The sequence below is a fragment of the Uranotaenia lowii genome, chromosome 1 (genome assembly GCF_029784155.1).
Source record: "Uranotaenia lowii strain MFRU-FL chromosome 1, ASM2978415v1, whole genome shotgun sequence".
In the NCBI taxonomy this organism is placed as follows: Eukaryota; Metazoa; Arthropoda; class Insecta; order Diptera; family Culicidae; genus Uranotaenia; species Uranotaenia lowii.
The window spans coordinates 206,627,595-206,645,831 of NC_073691.1; the positions used below are offsets into that span (position 1 = coordinate 206,627,595).

The window sequence follows — 18,237 nt, forward strand, 5'->3', positions numbered from 1 at the left end:
TGGGAGGTACCAAGAATAAAGTAGAATTTATTCTTACAAAAAAACGATCAAAAAAAAGTTTCAAAATTTTTCATGAATCACCATAAGATTACCTTCATTTCCTTTATAGAAAGTTTTTAGAAAACGAAAGGTTTTTGAGATACACGCATTTGTAACTGTCCCATTTCTAAAAGAACTAAGCTTTACAGGTGAGCACAGTTGTGCGCGTTCACGCGTTAGTTAGTAGAAGGTCCAAATATGTTTATAGTTAATTTTCGATACACTCCTTACATAAATTAACCAAGCCACGTGATGTAACGGCCGATTTTAATTGCTTCCTACTATTCATATTGGTTATTAAACCCCTTCCGACGGCCATTTAGAATTTGTACATAATTAAAAGACTTACTGCTTCTAGGAAGCAATTATGACACAATTAAAAGAAACTCATGCAATCATTCATAGGAGAGAATATTCAACGATCCATTCAATAATAATTAACACCAGTTATAAAAACATTGATCGTTTCTCCTTAATCCGTGTATGAGTGTCTTCAGGAGAGCCTAAAGCATTTTCCTCCCAAAAACTTTAAGTTATCCTCTGAGCAGGAATATACTGTAGCTGCACAAAAGCTCACTCTCAAATTTTCGAATCTTTTAAGGTTTTCTCGCTCTACCAGTCACAGTAGACTAAGGGATTTTGTCATCAACCATCTCTTTCCCTCAAAACTGGAGTCACATTTTCCAAAAAGCTATCCACCTCCTTGGTTGGCTCTCCGGTGTATTGGTTCGATGTAAGTGGGTGGTATTAGTGTCAACAAAGCTTTACATTTGCCTTCAATTTCCACCCCCTCGTTCGGGAAAAAGGAAAACGGTAAAACCTACCAAAAGGGAAAATCGCTGCCCCCGTGCTCAAAGGAAAACCCACGGTGCGAAGCGAAACTGGGCGAGGAAAAAGGGAACTTTCGAATGGGAAAAACATAGAGACAGAGAAAGAGAGAGACAGAGAGAGAAAGGGCAGAAAATCTGTACGTGTTCTTGACGTTGTCGGTCGCTCGGTTTGGACAAAATTTTCCGTTTCTCTGTTTTTTCGATGGTGCAAAAGTGCTGTGCTATTTGTGCTATTCTAAAATAGTGCTGTGTGTCGTTTCTAGTTGTTTTCTTGAAATTTGCGTTTTTCATCGTGTCGTTGTCTCGGTGTCTGTCGTTGTAAGAAAAGTTGTCGAAATCCGGATGAAAAACATTATCGCCTTGGCTCGATAGGAAAAGGATTTCGTTGCCACGGGGAAGTGTAGCAAATTGTAAACTCTGTTTCAGCTAGTGCTCTCGTGTGGATTTGTGGTGTGTAGTATTTTCCTTTTCCGGGGGTAATATCGGAAATTCCAGGAATACACGTGATCCCGTTGAGGATTGTACTCTGTAATCAGCGATAAGAGTTGAGACTTTTGCTTTGCGTTTGAAACGACGACGGTGAGTTTGTTCGGGTTCAGGAAAAAGTGGTGTGTTTATTGATTGGATATCGATTGGCAGCCAACGAACCGTGCCGGGATCAGGTGGTAGTGGCAGCGAAATTCCAACGAACCGCAAGAAGTTAGATAACAGTTTCCTGTGCTTAGTGGAAAAGTTTCCCCGGCACACCTTCCACCGCCCAAGTTTGTTGCAGCTGAAAGCTAAAGTTCTATAACGAGCAAAGATTCTAGAGCTGGTCACACACGTGAGTTGTTGGACCACCGAAAACATTCAGCGCTTGGAGCAGACAGGACAGGAATATTCTGCTGCTGCTACTGGTCCGGCTGCTGGAATCGAGAATTTGGCCGGAGCGGAAGTGCGCATGTGCCCCAGATTACGTCACTGTTCCGTTTTTGACAGCTGAGTCCGATTTGGGCTTCGAGTTTGGCAGCCACTAAAAATTACCATTTCTAATTATTGAAGGGTAAAATTAAGAACCAATCAAACATGCAATCATAACATTGGTTCTAATTCAAGACAATCAAGCTCAATCCAAACTATTTCCTCCAGGCTGTTGTAAAAGCTCCCAGCAAATATGACGTTTGTGTTCTACAACCGATACAAATATTACAAACACATTTCTCCTCCGGTTCACGTCAGATAGCAAATTTGGAATGGGGAAAAGTATCGAACCTGGCACCTTCTACCAACACGTGGATGAAAAGCTTTTTCCCAGCCCAAGTTCTCTCTCACTCTTTCTGTGTCTTCAGGAAATTACGTAGAAAGAAGTAAACAGTAGGACTGTTATCCTTTTCATGCACAGTTATTTTTTTTTGTATTTGCTAGTTCAATTAGTAAATTGTTTAAAATTAAGTATTAGACATATTCAACGCCTTTGTACCGTTTAGAAGTGATTTTTATCCGTTCTCGAATAAAAAAATCTCAAAATCGTCAATAACCTCGATAATTCAAATCACAAAAAAACATCGAAAAAAAATGTTTTTACTTGTTTTATAAAGTTTTTAATATCAAAACTTTAACTGATAAAGTGTAAATTTTGACAAAATTTTACAAAATTATTTATTAAAAATATATGAATTGATTTTTTGTGCAATTTTGCAGCTTTTTCACGAGAAAACTTTTACATTTTCTAACAAAAAGAATAAGAAGCTTCTTCTAAAATGATGAGAGATTCTGAAGTACTCTATTTTATATAAATCGATTAGAATCCAGCTGAGTTCCAACAGTGCAATTGAGTGAAACTAGATTTTTTTTTAAAATTTCCAAGGGAAATATGCTCTGAAATCTATCTTGAATCTCCAGATGGTCGAATTTTTACAAAACAAACATAATTTGGTAAATTTTATTTGAATAATTTACAATTAAAAAAAATGATTGAAAAAAAATATTTTTTTTATAATGAATATTTAAATATGGTTTATCGGAAACAGTAATAATTTTAACGCACGATTCCACAATGTGTTGTTATGCAAGTGGAAGTTAAAATGAGGAAAAACTTAGAAAATACACTGGAAATTTATGATTGAACAAGACGGAATAACATTATATCACTTTTAAAGTGAACACAAATTTTAAAACCTCATTCAAAAATATGTTTTAAACATATTTAACTAAGTTGAATAAAAAAAAAGCATTTAAAAATTGTAAAATTCCAGAGATTGAAAGGAATTGACTCATGGTATTTCTATTACTTTATTTCAATATGTAAAACGACTACAATCTAAACAAAAAAAAACGATTTTTCCTTTTGAAATTCCCAAGTTTTTCCCGGTTTCTTTTGGTTAAAAAATTATTATTTTCCTGATTTTTATTACATCAGTCTTCAATATGAAATCATGGTTGCTCAAAAATTTTATCAGTTTTGAGGAAACGAGATTCGCAACCCTTCTTTTGAAATTTTAATAATTTAAGACTTCTTTCGAGTCACATAAAAAATGCAAAAAATTTGTCTTTTGAAAATTTTCCAGAGCTGTACTTAAATGTAAAAAGCTGAAAGAAGTTGAAGAAAAAACTTCTTCCAAAAATCGTGATGTCTTTTCGTTAAATTAAAACTACACAAAGTGATTATGATCTAAAACAGGAAAATTTAATAAAAAAAATTGAGACAATTCAAAAATAAATCATTCATCAGCATATCAATTCGAATGGAATAAGCGTAAGCTCGAATTAAAATTATTTCAGCAAAACAAAAAATTCACCCTCAAACTATTATTTTTCAAAAATTATCTTGATGAATTGCCTTTGTTAGTTCTAGCATATGTTCTTTTAAAAGCATGAGTGAAATACTATTGTCAAAAATGTTGTATTGGAGTTATTCATTTTTTCGATTTTGCTTAAAGGCTTCTAATTAAATCAATCACCAAAAGTATGCCAGCAAAAGTTATTAAAGAAATTGGAGAACTACTGATGACCACACGATGCTGATTATTTCATTTCTCTTCCAGCAAATATGAAACTTTAGGATAAAAATACTCGAAATGACAACCAATTGAGTCTTTACAATTAGCAAACAATTCAACATGTCTTATTAAAAATTACAAAAGAATTTAAAATTAGCGTTAGAAATCTCATCCCATTATTTTGTTTTTCCTTTATAAACAAAAAATACTTAAACTAAGTGTTTTTATATTTCATCATTTTGAGCCAGCCGCTTTTTGAACAAAATAAAAAATACATAAAATATAAATATTTTTTTTCTCTTGCTTATGTTTCGGTTTTCTAATATCTGGATATTGTAGTTCAGTTTTTCAATTCTACAGTTTTTTCAGATTTTGTTTTTTTCCAGTCCAATACCCATAGAGTTTCGGTTGATCCTCAGGTGTATCTCGTCCGGATATCCGAATCTGTTAAAAAATTAACAAACATGTTTAAATACTCTAACTTAGATGGTTTAATAAAATTTGCTAATGAATCAGTAAAATTATGTTTTTTTCGAATTTTAGTAACTTTGCTGAACAACTTAAACGGAAGTTGAAAATGTTTAAAATTTTCTTTTTCATCGATCGTAGGGAAACAAAAATTAAGACTTCGAGGACAAACATTAACTGTGGAAAAACTTCTTGAAAATACGCAAAAAACAGAAATTTTTATCAATGAATTTCAACAACGATTCTACGTGCAACGTTAAAAAGTCAGACAAAAAAAAATGATTTTTATTTATTGATAAACCTTATTTGGTAAACGATGCTGAAGATTATTTTATGATACCTTTTTAATTGTTTCAACAAAAAATTGAAGGTGAACATGCGGTATGAAAATGAAATTGCAAGTGATCGCAGGCTAATAATTCTAATTGTTAGTTGGAATTTTAAATTTCTTATTTCAACCGAAGTCAGTTCGTTGTCAAAATTTTGTTGAAAAAGAAAAAAAATAAGTGGAGTTAGTGTTTATTTTGCAAGTTTTGTCCTATGAAAAACTTTCATTTGAAAATTGAAAAAAAAAAGAATTAACGAGAATTGATTTTAAATGAAAGCTGTTTGATGAGAAAGAAACATGTAACTTCTCTTATAGATATTGTAAGGAGATCCAAATGTTTTTGGCGTATTGTTCAACATGATTAATATCGTAGTTTTTTCAAATGCCGAATTTCAGACTTAAATCCTTAACTTGGATCGAGAGTGCACAAGTCCAATTTGAACCGAAATTTTTTTTCATTGACGGTTGAAATCATTGATTTTTTTCAAGAATTTTATAAATTCAACTTATTTGATTTTATCATAGAATAATATTTTTTCAGAAATATTAAGCTTTCTTTAAGCAAACTTTTTTTCAGTGCAAATAAAATATGCAAAATTAAGTTTACCAGATAACCCGGTTTAAGTCGGAATTGCTCGGATATTTAATTAAAAAATATTTGGGAAATGTTTGGTTCAGTCCGTTTGCCCGAATTTCGATAAATATAATCCTGACTTTTTTCCGGATTTATTCACTTTTTTTTTGCAAAATCAAAGAAATTTTCAAATTATTCCAATTTTAAATTTTTTCGCTTAAAAATGAAGTTTTTGGAGCTGAATTTATTAAAATAAACATACATGATTTTTTAGAAGCCTGATAGCCTGATATCATTCAAAATCTGGTAAAGTTTTTCGATGGAAGAATAATGATAAAAATGCTTCTTGATATTTGATGAATGGTTCCCCAATTTTTGTCAATATGAACGGTTATTGCCTAGATTTTGGTTTTATAATTCGAATATACAGTACCGTTCATAATTGTATAGAAATTGGAAGCACGCGCACTGTCACTTCGACTTTGAACTTCCATAACTTTTTACTCCTATTGTACCTCGCGTAATTTTTGATCCCATCGATAGAACTTTTCGAAAACTTCAGACATGCTAATTTTATATTTCAACAATTCTTCTGTAAAATTTCAATAAAAAATATAGCGTAGTTTCTGAGATATTGCAGTTTGAATGAGAAAAGTCTAAAAAGTCCGATTTTCGTAGAATTAATGTTTCTCAGCCAACACAAACTCCAGAAAGCTCAAATGTTGTGATATAATACTGTGATAGTTGATTTATCTAACGCAGAAATTTTGATCAGAAAATATCATCGGAGTGAAAAGTTATGGAAGTTCGAAGTCGAAGTGACAGTGCGCGTGCTTCCAATTTCTATACAATTATGAACGGTACTGTAGTTATTAATGGATTTTCAACCAAATACAAATCACTTTTTGAAAGATTTAAGAATGTATTTTGATTCTATATCACACAAACACCTATTATTGTAAAAGAACAAAAAATCAATCATCAAATAGTATTGAAAAAATAATACTTTGAATTTTTTCATTTAAAAAAATAGGTCTCAAAAACCCTCCCATGAGCCAGTCATTCCAACTGCCTTGTCAGCTGTATACAATGTTTTTACTGTATAAGGGTCTCGAATGATATAACCAAAACGTATTTTAAATTAAAACATATGGTTTTATATTTCATTTTTATCCTAGTTTAAGTCTACTACAGTCAAAATACCTCTTAAGGTTATGAAGATTTTTTTTAAATAAAATATTATTATTTCAACACCAAAGAATTTTGAACTCAGCTACTGAAATTATAAATGAAGTTTTCGATTAAATAATATTTTGCGATTTTTTTTGTTCTGATCATTACTTTTCATCTCAATGCCAATGAAAAATGACTATCAAACCAAAAATTCTAACGTCAAACCAATTCAAAATTTCCAACTTGGTTTTAGTATTTTTTCCACAAACTTCAATATCAATCCTGAATGCAAAACTTAAAAATGTCCTTTAAAATGTTCCTTTGGTTGTTACTTTTGCTTTCTAGATTGGCTCGGATTTCGCTAAAAAGCCCGGATATTGCACAAAATTCACTTCAAAAAATCAAACAAAAAACTCAAATTTTTATGTACATACTTTTGTTTTTAATGTTTGAGTCTAAAAATGTGTTTGTCTTATTTCATGAATTAAACAAGAACGATTTCTTGGAAACCTGAAGATCGGTTAAAAACGGTGTTCCGATGAAAAAATAAGGGTTTTTCTTCTTAATATAAACAGTTTAATTTTGGGGTTTTGCTAAAATGTTTATGGAAATTGCCCGGATATCGTCTGGATTTTGGGTTGAAAAATTTGAAATTGTATGCCTGGATTTTGTTAGGTGTTAAGAAAAAATAGATTGGATTTTTGCGGCCCAAGTACGTTCATTCTGGTAGTTTTGGCAAATTTAATTTGCAATGCACGAAGTTGAAAAATTGTATTATTTATAAGCGTGAATTTTTGAAAATAAATCCCTGAAAGACAGATGTAGAGAAATTTTTGCAAACTATACAGTATTTCTTAACTATACAGTTATATAAAACATTCTTTCGCACACTTTATTGAGGTATGTTGTTGTAAATATTTGACTTATAAGAAAGTAAAAGTTATATTCTCCCAAACTCCCAATATTTGTATGCTCTTTTCATGCAAAAAACAGAAAATTACTTAGAATTTTTACTTGTTCCGGGTAGAGATCATGTGGATAGTAATTTTAAATTCAATGCATTAATGTGTTGGGCTTAATTTGGTGATTTTCGATTTGTCTATGGACATTCGCAAACAATTAGAATTAAAAAAAAATCGAAAAAAATCTGATTTTACACATCAATTTTACATAAAAATGTTTTGCTGACTCTTCCAATTGTTATCCTCCTACTTTCCTTTCAAAAAAATATTTTAAAAAAAATATTATATTATTTTAATACTTTTATTGAGTGAGTTTTAATAAATCCAATCCAATTTTAGCCATCATGAAAATTGATAAATTAAATGTTGTTTCCACTTCTTTAACGTTAATCAAAATTTAAGAATCCTTTAATAACTATTGATCATTTCAAGGACATTTTAAGTATTTGGTAATGTTTAAAGTGAGAAGTAGTACCGTTGTAGTAGCTTAACTTATCCTTTAGAAGATCATTTGATAAAAAAAGTCACCAAGTACACTATTCATTAAATTAACTTAGATTTTAAAATTTTGATTGCACACATCAGTGTACCATAGAAAAGTTTGAACATTTACGAACACCAGAGTATAAAAATGCGTCCAAAAATTCAAACCATTACGAATTATTTCGAAACCTGTTTTAAATTAAAATTTAAAAAAATACTAACAAAACATACATAATATACTACCATTTTCACATAAGTTAAAAACTGAAAACTTGATGTATATATTAGAAAATCGTGGCACGTCAAGAATTTCAACAAAATACACAGTATTCTTTCATTTTGAAATCACATCAATCAATTGTTTACACACTTTAATAAAGTTTTAATTTGAGGCGTTTTGATGTTTTTTCCTGTAGTACAGTCTTAAGCAGGGTTGCTGAAGTAATGCGATTGAGAAAATGTTGAAGATTTGAGCCAGATTTTTTTCCCTTTTCAAGTAAGTAAGAAAAATAAATTTAAAGTATTTGAATTCCTTATTCTGTCAAATAACGGATGTTGGTACTGGTCAAAAGTCTTGTCTTAAGTTTTAGTTGAAAAATTAAAAAATATCAATTTAGGAAAATATTTGTTTGCAAACGCTCAAAAATACATCTGGTCATAAAAAAGCGATAAAAAAACTCTGAATCCAGCTAACAAAAATTATATCTATCACATATGATATAGGGTATTGAACATTAAGTTGTATATTTTATTTAAATGATGATTTAAGTAACAATTAGAGCCAAATGGGAATAAGTGCTAAAATGTTTAATTTTAAGTTATTGAGCCAAACGATTTCTTATTTAAGACTTTAGTAGGTGGGGATTTTTTATTAGCTAATAATTTGCGCCGGGGGTCTTCAGATCTTGCCCTAAATTGAAAATTTGATTCACTTGAAGTCAGTTTTGCTGAACACACTGAATAAAACATATACAATGGTATTTTTTGCAGAAATATTTCATTTGAAAAGCTGATAAAATTTAAATGCGTTTTAATGTGCTATTTCTTGATTCCGTTGAAAAACAGTAGAGTTTTGTAGCTTTTAAAAATGGTTTTATTGTAATTCAAAAAAAAAAAAAAAAATAACAAAAACTCACTCGAAAAATAAAAATGATTGAATCTGAAAAAAATTTTAGTTTTTATGTCGTTAAAATGAAACAATTTTTTTTTGGGAAGATCTAACACTCCCGGCGCAAACCGGTCAGATAATTAAAAAAATCCCTAAGTGCATTTTTTTAAATTTTGTTATATTTCTACGTTTAAATGAAATCTACCATTCTTCGAAAAATCTATGGAAACAATTACTACAAAAATTTATAAAGAAATGCTGGAAAAAATAATTTCTCGGCTTCCTGAAATTTTACCAGAACTTTTATGTACCAATAAAAATAAATAAGTTTCATTTTTTATTTAGGTATTCAAAAACTATATGAAAAGATTTCAAAGTAATGCAAACTTTTGATAATTGATTTCTAATCAAAACATAAAACGTCTAAGGGTCAAGATATTTTTTTTTATTAAAAAAATATGAATCTCTCGATTTGACGTGAACTCGCTCTCAAAACCAAATCGAATGCTTTAATTGAATGCATTCAATGAAAATAATAGAATAAACTAAAATTCAACAGTCCGAATTCGAAACCCTGCTCGTGGCACCACTGTTGCTGCTTCTGCTTTCTTTGGGAAGAGTGTGAGCACGAGTCACATTCCGCGAGATGCTAATCGTGACCCGATAATAAACCTATCGTTTCAATTCCAAGACCATCGAAGGCGATCTAACAACAGCACGAGGAGTTCCCTGAGCTCCAACACTGATTGAATGAATGAGGGGAACTCAAACAGCCCCGAACGCTCGCGAGCTAGTCGCAGACAGTCACTGTTCAGATCCACCGGACGAACGAATTCGGTTTGACGTTTGGGCCGATCGGGAGTGTGAAATTTTCTGTTTCGGGAACCGTGAATTTCGACGTTTTGTTCCGAACATTGCTATGTTCTTGCGTGAGTGTTGTTCGGTTTGTTTTTTCTTTCTTTCTTTCGGTTTCGGGGGAAAGCTCGTTTCCCATTTTTGAACCGTTTTTGTGTGTTTGTTGTTTTTCTTTGATGGGGTTGGGTGATTTTTGTTTGGGAGCTTACTCAGTGTTCGCTTTCCAGTGAGTTACTGAGATCTTTGGGTTGGCCCCCCTTCGCTTATCATCGCACGTGTTGGTATTCGTAAGGTGGCCGAGTGCTCTAGTGTGGGTGCATACACAGGCAGCAAACGCGAGAGAGAACCACAATACGACGAATCGACCCGACGCCCGAATGGCCGAGAGCACCGCCTAACCCGTGTCGTCGTCGTTTTCGCCGATTGGGGGAAGTGGAGCAACATCCAGGGGGAACACCCCGTGTGTCGGAACCATCGAACCTCTCAACTGGCCGACAGTTTCGGTCCGAATTTCGGTGAGCTGTGTGTGTTCCTTCTGCCAAGCCTGCCAGGTTGTGACGGGTGCGTTGTGTGTGGTGTATTTTTATCGCGTACGGGCACTTCCTAAATAGACACAGGAACTAAAACGGCTCCAGAGGCCCTAGCCTAGTCTAGTTGCTGGAGGAAGAAGCTCGGTCATCATCGGTCGGTGGTGTGTGGTTTCCGCCAGGGCTTAATGGCCTGTAATCCGTTCTGAACTGCAAACGATTCTGGTTCTTCCTCTGCCCCGGAAGAGGTGTGACAATTGCCTTATTGCCAAGTGTGTGGGGGGAAGTGTTTGATTTTCAGCAAATTCTCCCACGCAGTCACTTGCTTCCGATCCCGGCAGAGCAGCAGCCAACTTCAAACGGTATGTTCTTTAAGCCATCTTCTAGCTAAATGAAATCCGCAACAAACACTTGCTACAAATTCACTAGGGCATACAAAAAAAAAACCAATATCGATCCATGACACTCAGCAAACAAACACTAGACCCACAAATGGCAGAGAAGACAAACAACTGACCAAAAACTATTAACCCTTCTATTGAACGGTTGACCCCACAGATGACAAAACAAAAAACCGAAACTGATACATCAGCTGCTCAAATTGAAAACCAATCTGGGAGATCCCCACATTGTCGTACCAAATAACACCGAGAAGCAGAGAGTGCAGAGTGTACGTTTTCATTCAATTTTAATCAGCTTTCACATGGGTCGAGACGTTCCATTCTTTAAAGCGAAATAAAAACCTTCTCTCACCCCCACAATCCACCTACCCGTGAATAATAAACTAGGTAGTGGTCCAGCCAGAGTGACGATGTGTTGAGACTGTGAGTGATCTTTGAGCCGTTTTGCTCCGTCAAATATCTACGATCAGATCAACAAACAAAACGGAGTGATAATGACCGACCGCGAAAAGAAAACTAGCGTCAGAAAAAAATTGGGCTGAAACAACCCTTTTTTCGGAGTGTGAAAATCCGACAGGGCATGAGAGTCACGTGCTTTCGAATTTGGCGTCGTCGTCGTCGTCGTTGTTTTTTTTTCGCTCTTGAACTCGTCTTTCCGATGGACGATTTTTTGGTGGATGACTAACCTCAACAAACTTTTTGAAATATGAGATCATTTGAGATTTATTAAATGACAGAGTTGCCAGATCATTGATTTTTAACGCCCCAACTTATAAATTCACACGGCTTACAAATCAAAATGTGTAAAGTTGGTTAAACATCCATTTCTTTTCCCTTGAAGAAGGACAGAACAAGTCGTTAAAATGTGGTTTTGATAATCAGACACGTGATCTCGATTGTGCTAATGTTGAACTTTACCACAACATTTTCACATTCTAAAATTTGGTTTTTTTTCCTTCCAATTCATAAACCATGTTGATTGTTCATACAATAAAGGGTATTTTTTCTCTGCATCCTTAAACACCTGTGAAGAAACGAACTTTCTCTCGCTCTTAAGTGAAACGCATCATAAGTTCTCCCTCAAGAGTTATTGGGTTAGGAGATTGATTGATCTGGCGAAATGTGGCCGTCAACATCATTGATGGGAGGCGTCATCCTGGTTTGATGAAGGTTCAACACTATTTTTTATAGGTTTCGACTTTTTTCAATCATCAATGCAGTTTCCTCAAGCTGGCGAAACAATATTTCTTCATTACGATGGTTATGGGATCAGTCTCAGTAGCATCTTTGGATCAGTTTTTTGAATTTTTTCTCGTTCCACCAACATGGTCAATTTTTGTATGCATCCTTGAAAATGAAAAACTTGCGTTCCTCATTTTTCTTTCTTCGTAGTATTTGAAACATGCATTGCAGATACTACTACGGCCAGGCCAACAATGTGATGAAAACGCATAAAATACAGGATTGAGAGAAAGATGAAGCGTGGAGTTCCCTGCCAAACGGTTCTTAAGATCATATATTGTAAGGATATTAAGAAACAACGTTTTATTTCTAAAGTTTCAACTTTAGATCAATTAGAAAAAAATTGATTGATCTCATTTGAAATTTCCAAAGATTGTCGCCAACTCAAACAGGTGATTCAATTTTGACGCCGTCAACCTTTTTGCAGAAAACAGGAATTTGTATGTTGCTTTTTTAGCAGAAAATCTGTTTATCACCGGAGTATTTTTATTATAGGGTACCGTACATCGAGAGAGAAATTAGCCCGAGCCGAGCATGATGACGTAGTTTTTATGATATTTTGTATAAATTACATAGGAAACGTACTCAAATCATCGGTTTTCGCCAATTGCGTAAAGATTTTCGGTATTTAGGGTAATGGAACTTAATTTCGTGATAAAAAAAAATGATTTCGGTATGAAACATATTGAATAAATAGCTTAGAATCTTTCCAAAATAAAATAAAAAATAGATGTGAGAAAAAATTGAAAATCAAACTTAACATTTTTCTATGAACAAACTTTAAACTTGCGTGCTAAATGAATCATGAGGACTGTAAGATATGTTTTCTTGCGATTTTTTTTATAATTTTAAGCTTACAATAAGCTTGTGAATCGTTACCGACAATAAAAATTTCCATGAAAATTTAGAAATTTCCGCGTTAAATCCGCATTTAATGCAGAGCCACAAACTAAATAATATTTGTCTAAGAAGCTCATTAATCTGAGAATTCGAATTTATGCTTTTGGGAACAGTGGCATTCAAATCACTGGCATTCGAAAGGATTTTTAATGAAAAAACTGAAAAAAATTCAGAACAATGCCTGCTTATTTCAATAACATCTACGTCATCATTCTAGAAATCTGACAACCAATATGTCGGATGAGGTAACCTGTTATTTTGAAGAACTTTGGTTTATCACATTAGTTAACTACTTAAAAAAACTTCTCCAGTTCTTCTTTGGTCTTTATCAATATTTCACAACTATCTTTGAACCTTTCTTCGAACAATTTCATTTCCGATCACTAGCAGTCTTCAGCCGGGAGCTCCATGTTTTTCTCGAGTAGGAGCTCTAAATGAAATTTTATTATGAACAACTCCCCTATCTCTGTAGATCAATGTAGCTGGGAAAATTCCAAGTGTACTTGTATACATATTTTTAATTAGTCGTGCATTTGATGGTTATTTGACGGATTGTGACGGTAAATTGACAGTGAAAAAACGGTTTGAAGTGTCAAACTTTTTTGTATTTGTGAGTTTTTATCCTTCATTTTATATCCATCACACATTCACTTCAAATTGATCAGTTGTTATACCTGTAGAACACTGATAGTTTACTCGCGTTAACTTTTTGCTGCAAGTGTGAGTGACTTAAGGAAACATGTTCAGTTCAAGCCATCTCCCCTTCAGTTCGAAGCTAACAGTCGACGCAGTAATACCTCTGCAGATCGCCCGGCCCCAATTTAGTGAAAACTTCTGATTTGCATGTGCTGCCTAGCAAAAGAGGAAAATCGATTGCCATCTAGCTATTCAGATTTCGAGGTATTTTATTGATATTTTTCCACTTTCTCATGTTTAATATTGTGTTTATTTTTCGAGATAATTTGGCCCCTAAAAGGCTTGAAAATATGAATCCACAAAGAAAACCAAGGGCTTCACGGACCGCATATACTGCAGTTTCACATGCGTATGCTGCTGCCTCTTTCCCACGACATTCGCAACAAGATGATATCGAGCACCGGGACCACAATAAGCACCTGGAGGAAGAAGGCCGATTGGTTCCGGACGTTTGCGGTGTGCTTTCCGCAATGATTGTGGCCCGCTGGTGAAGTAAAAGCTCAATTGCTCATCCAAAGTTACAAAGTGTTTGGAAAACTAAAAAATGATTAATAAATGTGTTATTTCAATGTATGCAAAAAGAAGTAAATAAAGTAAAAAATAAAGCAAATTATGTAAAATTAGAGCAAATGAAAATTATTAATATGAAGAAAAAGTCCTTAAATGCCACGTTTTAAGGTGACACACATACATATGCACTGCCATTTTTCAATACACTCACACATAAGCAAAAACCTATCACACCAATACTATCAAACAATGGCAGATGTCAACGAGAACTGTCATTCTGAACCAGGAATGTCATTTCTACTGTATCGGTTGGGCCATTTTCCACTAGAAAACAATGAGACGGCTAGTAGGCGGCTAGTAGGAATCCTACTAATCTTTCTAGTGGTCCTACTATTCTTTTCCGTCAAAGGGTCCCAGCCTTCCGAACGCTTTCTGGATGCTTAAACTTAAAGAACGATTCTAAATTTGCTAATGTGTTTTGATTAAAAAAAGAATAAAGAACTCATCTTTTTGATTTTTGTTGATTGGTTCCTAAACTAAGCCCAAATTTACTTGGTATTTCCCGGAATTTGATTTTGCACTAATTAGTATAAGACAACCATAAATTAATTTTTTTTTTGGTTTTTTTAAACGATAATAATGTAGGTATTGAGTTAGTTTGAGAATAGAATAATATAAATTTTGTGATTACATGAGAACTTCATCAATATAAAAAAACCAATTGGAACATTATAAAACGTTTAATAATCACCACTTCTTCCTTTCATGCATAGATGTTTCAAAACTAAACGAAATTTAGGATATAAATGAATTTACTTTGTAGAACTAAGGCTCAAAATTTTATCCAACACTCATTTTCAGGAGTCAAAAACAGATATTTGATTCAACAACATCTTCAAACACAACATGCTTGGAAAACATTAGTTTCATTCTCGAGAAAAACATGTTCCAAGATCCAAAACAGAGAGAATGAAAAACGATTTGTGAAGAAGTTTTTGGAATTTCATTTCTGTTTTTGAATTCAAGATCACAATGTAAAAAATTCCATAACCCTTTGATTTGAAGTAACTGTGAGTTCAGTCGTTAAAAAAGATGATCATAAAAATCAGAGTAGATTGTCTAATGCAGAGAATATATCGAATACATTATAGATAACGAAAAACAAAATGGAAAAAATGTGTTTGTAGCACAAATAATCGTGAAATTTCATACCATGTGAAGTGTTGTTTGGAAACACTGTAGTGATCAATGTTGCCGAAATCACAGAAAATTCTGTAATTTCACAGAATTTTGATCAAGTTTTCGTCACGGAAACTGTGTCACAGATCACAGAATTTTGAAGTTTTTTACAGATATCTAAATTCGTTTTTCAAATATACATTTGTATGCCAATATTTGTCTGGAATTTTTTACGTTAATTTGTGAAAATGTATTGAGTTGGTAATAATAATTTATTTTTTCTAAGAATTTTATAAAAGTTATTGCTTTTCGGTTGTGTGTGATGTGACTTATCAATAAAATTGAAAAAAAGGAAGATTTTTTAAATAAAATCACAAAAAAACAGAACTTATTTTGTCAAAAACCCAGAATAGTTTTTAGCAATCTTGGTAGTGATGTGCCATATCTGCAAATTTGGCAAACGATGAAAAATACTTCTAACATGATTTTGGCGAGAAAAGAAACTGATTAAAACTAATTAAAATTACGACACATTTCAACAAAACATTCTTTTGGCACTTATCTTGAAGTTAAAAGAAATCGAACATATCAGTGTCTAGGAACCTTATTAAATAAAGAAATTAATGTAAAATGGAAGAAAATTAGTTTTTAACTTTATTCCAGAAGATATTCACTTTTAACGTTTGCTGGAAATCAATCTTCTTCAATAGTTTTTTACCCTGAAGGTAGGCACTATCATTCACATTTCTTTGAATATATTTGGATGACGAAAAAGGTTTAGACGTGAAATTGAAATGAACAAAAAAAACAGGAAGAAGCCTGACCTTTAAAGGTTAAATTGCTCTAAAATATTTGCAAAGCGAAAAACAACGTACTGATCCACGTTCAAGCTGATGTAAGTTGTTAAGGTTTACTTAATATAATATGCCTGGAATGTTCCGAAAATAGTCTAAAAACTGTCTCAATTCACCATATTTCACGGTACAAATCCAGTTTCATGAACAAAGATAATAATTTACCTTCTTTTTGCTTTTCTAAATATACATTATTTTTGCGAAATTCAAAGACTCACTAAATTTGCCGGGTCAGTTGGTCTCATTATAAAAATTTCAAGTTCTACTTCAATCAGACAATTTTTCAATCAATCGAGTTTCCAAAATTCAAGTATCCACAATTAAAAAAAATTCTCACTTGTTGATAGAAGTTTAGTCCTGAATATTGAATTTCAATAAGATAAGACTAAACTTGCCAGATTTCCCAGATGCTGCCCGATTTTGTTCACTTGATTTGCATAATCAAACGAAGATTTGAATTGATTCATAAGTATCTTGCATCTAAGTTGTTTAAACAAATTTCATTAACATGTACGATTTTTCGGAAATTTTAAATATGATTTAGAATAGAGTGATGCGATTTTAACAGGTTTTAAGTGCTTTTCTTCATAATCTTTATTAAATAATTTTGATATCGGCGGATATTGGGGAAAACTTTCCAAGTTTGCACGACTCGGCTGGAAGAAAAATATCTGGTTAGCGTAGGTTAGACTAATTCTGAATTTTTTGGGCCCAAATTTGCTTAAACACATTGAAATTCGATATCTGTGATCAGATTTCGGACTCTTTATTAAGTTTTTTTTATTATTATTATCCGGAATTTGAATTAAATTTTTTGTTGTCAAATTCAGAATTCTGATTTTGAACTAAGGTTCAAATGAAAGGATTCAGATCCGGAATTAAAATAAAAAAATTCAATTTAAGTTTCAGCTCGAAGTTAAGCATTATAATCAAGATAAACGTATCAATGTGAAAATATCATTAAGGATTCAAACTGCAAGGGATTGCAGTTTCAAATTTTTGTATTCTTCATTCAAAATTTTAATTTTATATTTAATCTGAGTCAGATTTGAAACCAGCAACAACCACAAATATAAAAAAAAATTGGAATTATTTTGAAGATTTTGTTCTTTGAAAAATAAAGATTTTAATTTTAGCCTATTCGAAACGGAGGCTTTTTTGCGACATTCGAACTCATAGCACTCTTAAATAACTTTTATTTGTTTGATTTTCATCAAAATCAATTCTCCATACATTAAGCCTAAACTTTGAGAATTCCATTGGTATAGGGGAGAATGAGGATACTTGATCCCTGGGGATACTTGATTCCTTAGCTATATCTTGAAACTGGAATGTCTTACAAAGACCAAATGTTCTAGAAAAATGTGCCAAAATGAGCAAAATAACAATGCTTGTAGTTTAAAAAATTTTTACCAAATAATTGATTGAGTAATTGAACTTTGTTTGAAAAATTTCACAAAATGTAACTTGAAGTTTTTTTTTCATCACTTTAAAATGTTCCTTACATGGGAAAATTATGAAAAAAATATTTGTTCCAATGTATCAATCGTTCGAACGTAAAATGAACTTCATAATGCCATATTTTCAAAGCAATGGAAAACTCTCAACTTTTTTCAGAAAAAGTTTTCTAAAATGTTGATTATGGGTACAATTGATCCCCTAGAGTTGGGTACAATTGATCCCCCTTCCAAACGGCATATTCTTCATCTGAATTGATCGTTATGATTGCTGATTACGAAATTACTAATATTTATCCAATAACTAATATTTATCAAACAATTGTCTGAAGAAAAGAACAAAAATAATTAATTTTCCCTTAATTATAAAAAATAGCGCCTTTAAGTATGCAATGTTATTAGCGTTGAGACAAAGTTATAGAATTTTCTTCTTATGTCTGCTATAAGTTGTGAAATGAGACAAACATAACCAAAATAGTCAATTAACATTCTATCTTGTGGTTTTGTTTGATTTTTATACAAGGATTAGGGCTTCCTGAATAAAAGATCAAGTCTCTTTCAATAGGGGATCAAGTCTCCCCTAACTTCAGAAAAATCGCAATTTTTTTACTCCCACGAAAATGCTTCTAGTTCATCAACGGGTTCAAGTATCGTTCTAGTTTTTGGAGCATAG

The 18,237-nt window shown here is 32.7% G+C and overlaps 1 protein-coding gene across 17 annotated transcripts in view; it reads left to right on the forward strand.

The window, feature by feature from the left end:
* The first annotated feature begins 996 nt into the window (after window positions 1-996).
* LOC129745252 (complexin) overlaps window positions 997-18,237 on the forward strand; it is a 588,611-nt gene continuing 571,370 nt past the window's right edge. For 5 of the 17 annotated variants that reach the window (XM_055738313.1, XM_055738322.1, XM_055738330.1 and 2 more), the window contains exon 1: window positions 997-1,448. The gene's annotated coding sequence lies outside the window, so the exon portion shown is untranslated. Of the gene's footprint in view, window positions 1,449-1,534; window positions 1,693-1,892; window positions 1,912-9,780; window positions 9,873-9,981; window positions 10,360-10,379; window positions 10,490-18,237 lie in introns of those variants that run through there. The other 12 variants (XM_055738207.1, XM_055738304.1, XM_055738257.1 and 9 more) reach the window with 11 other exon arrangements.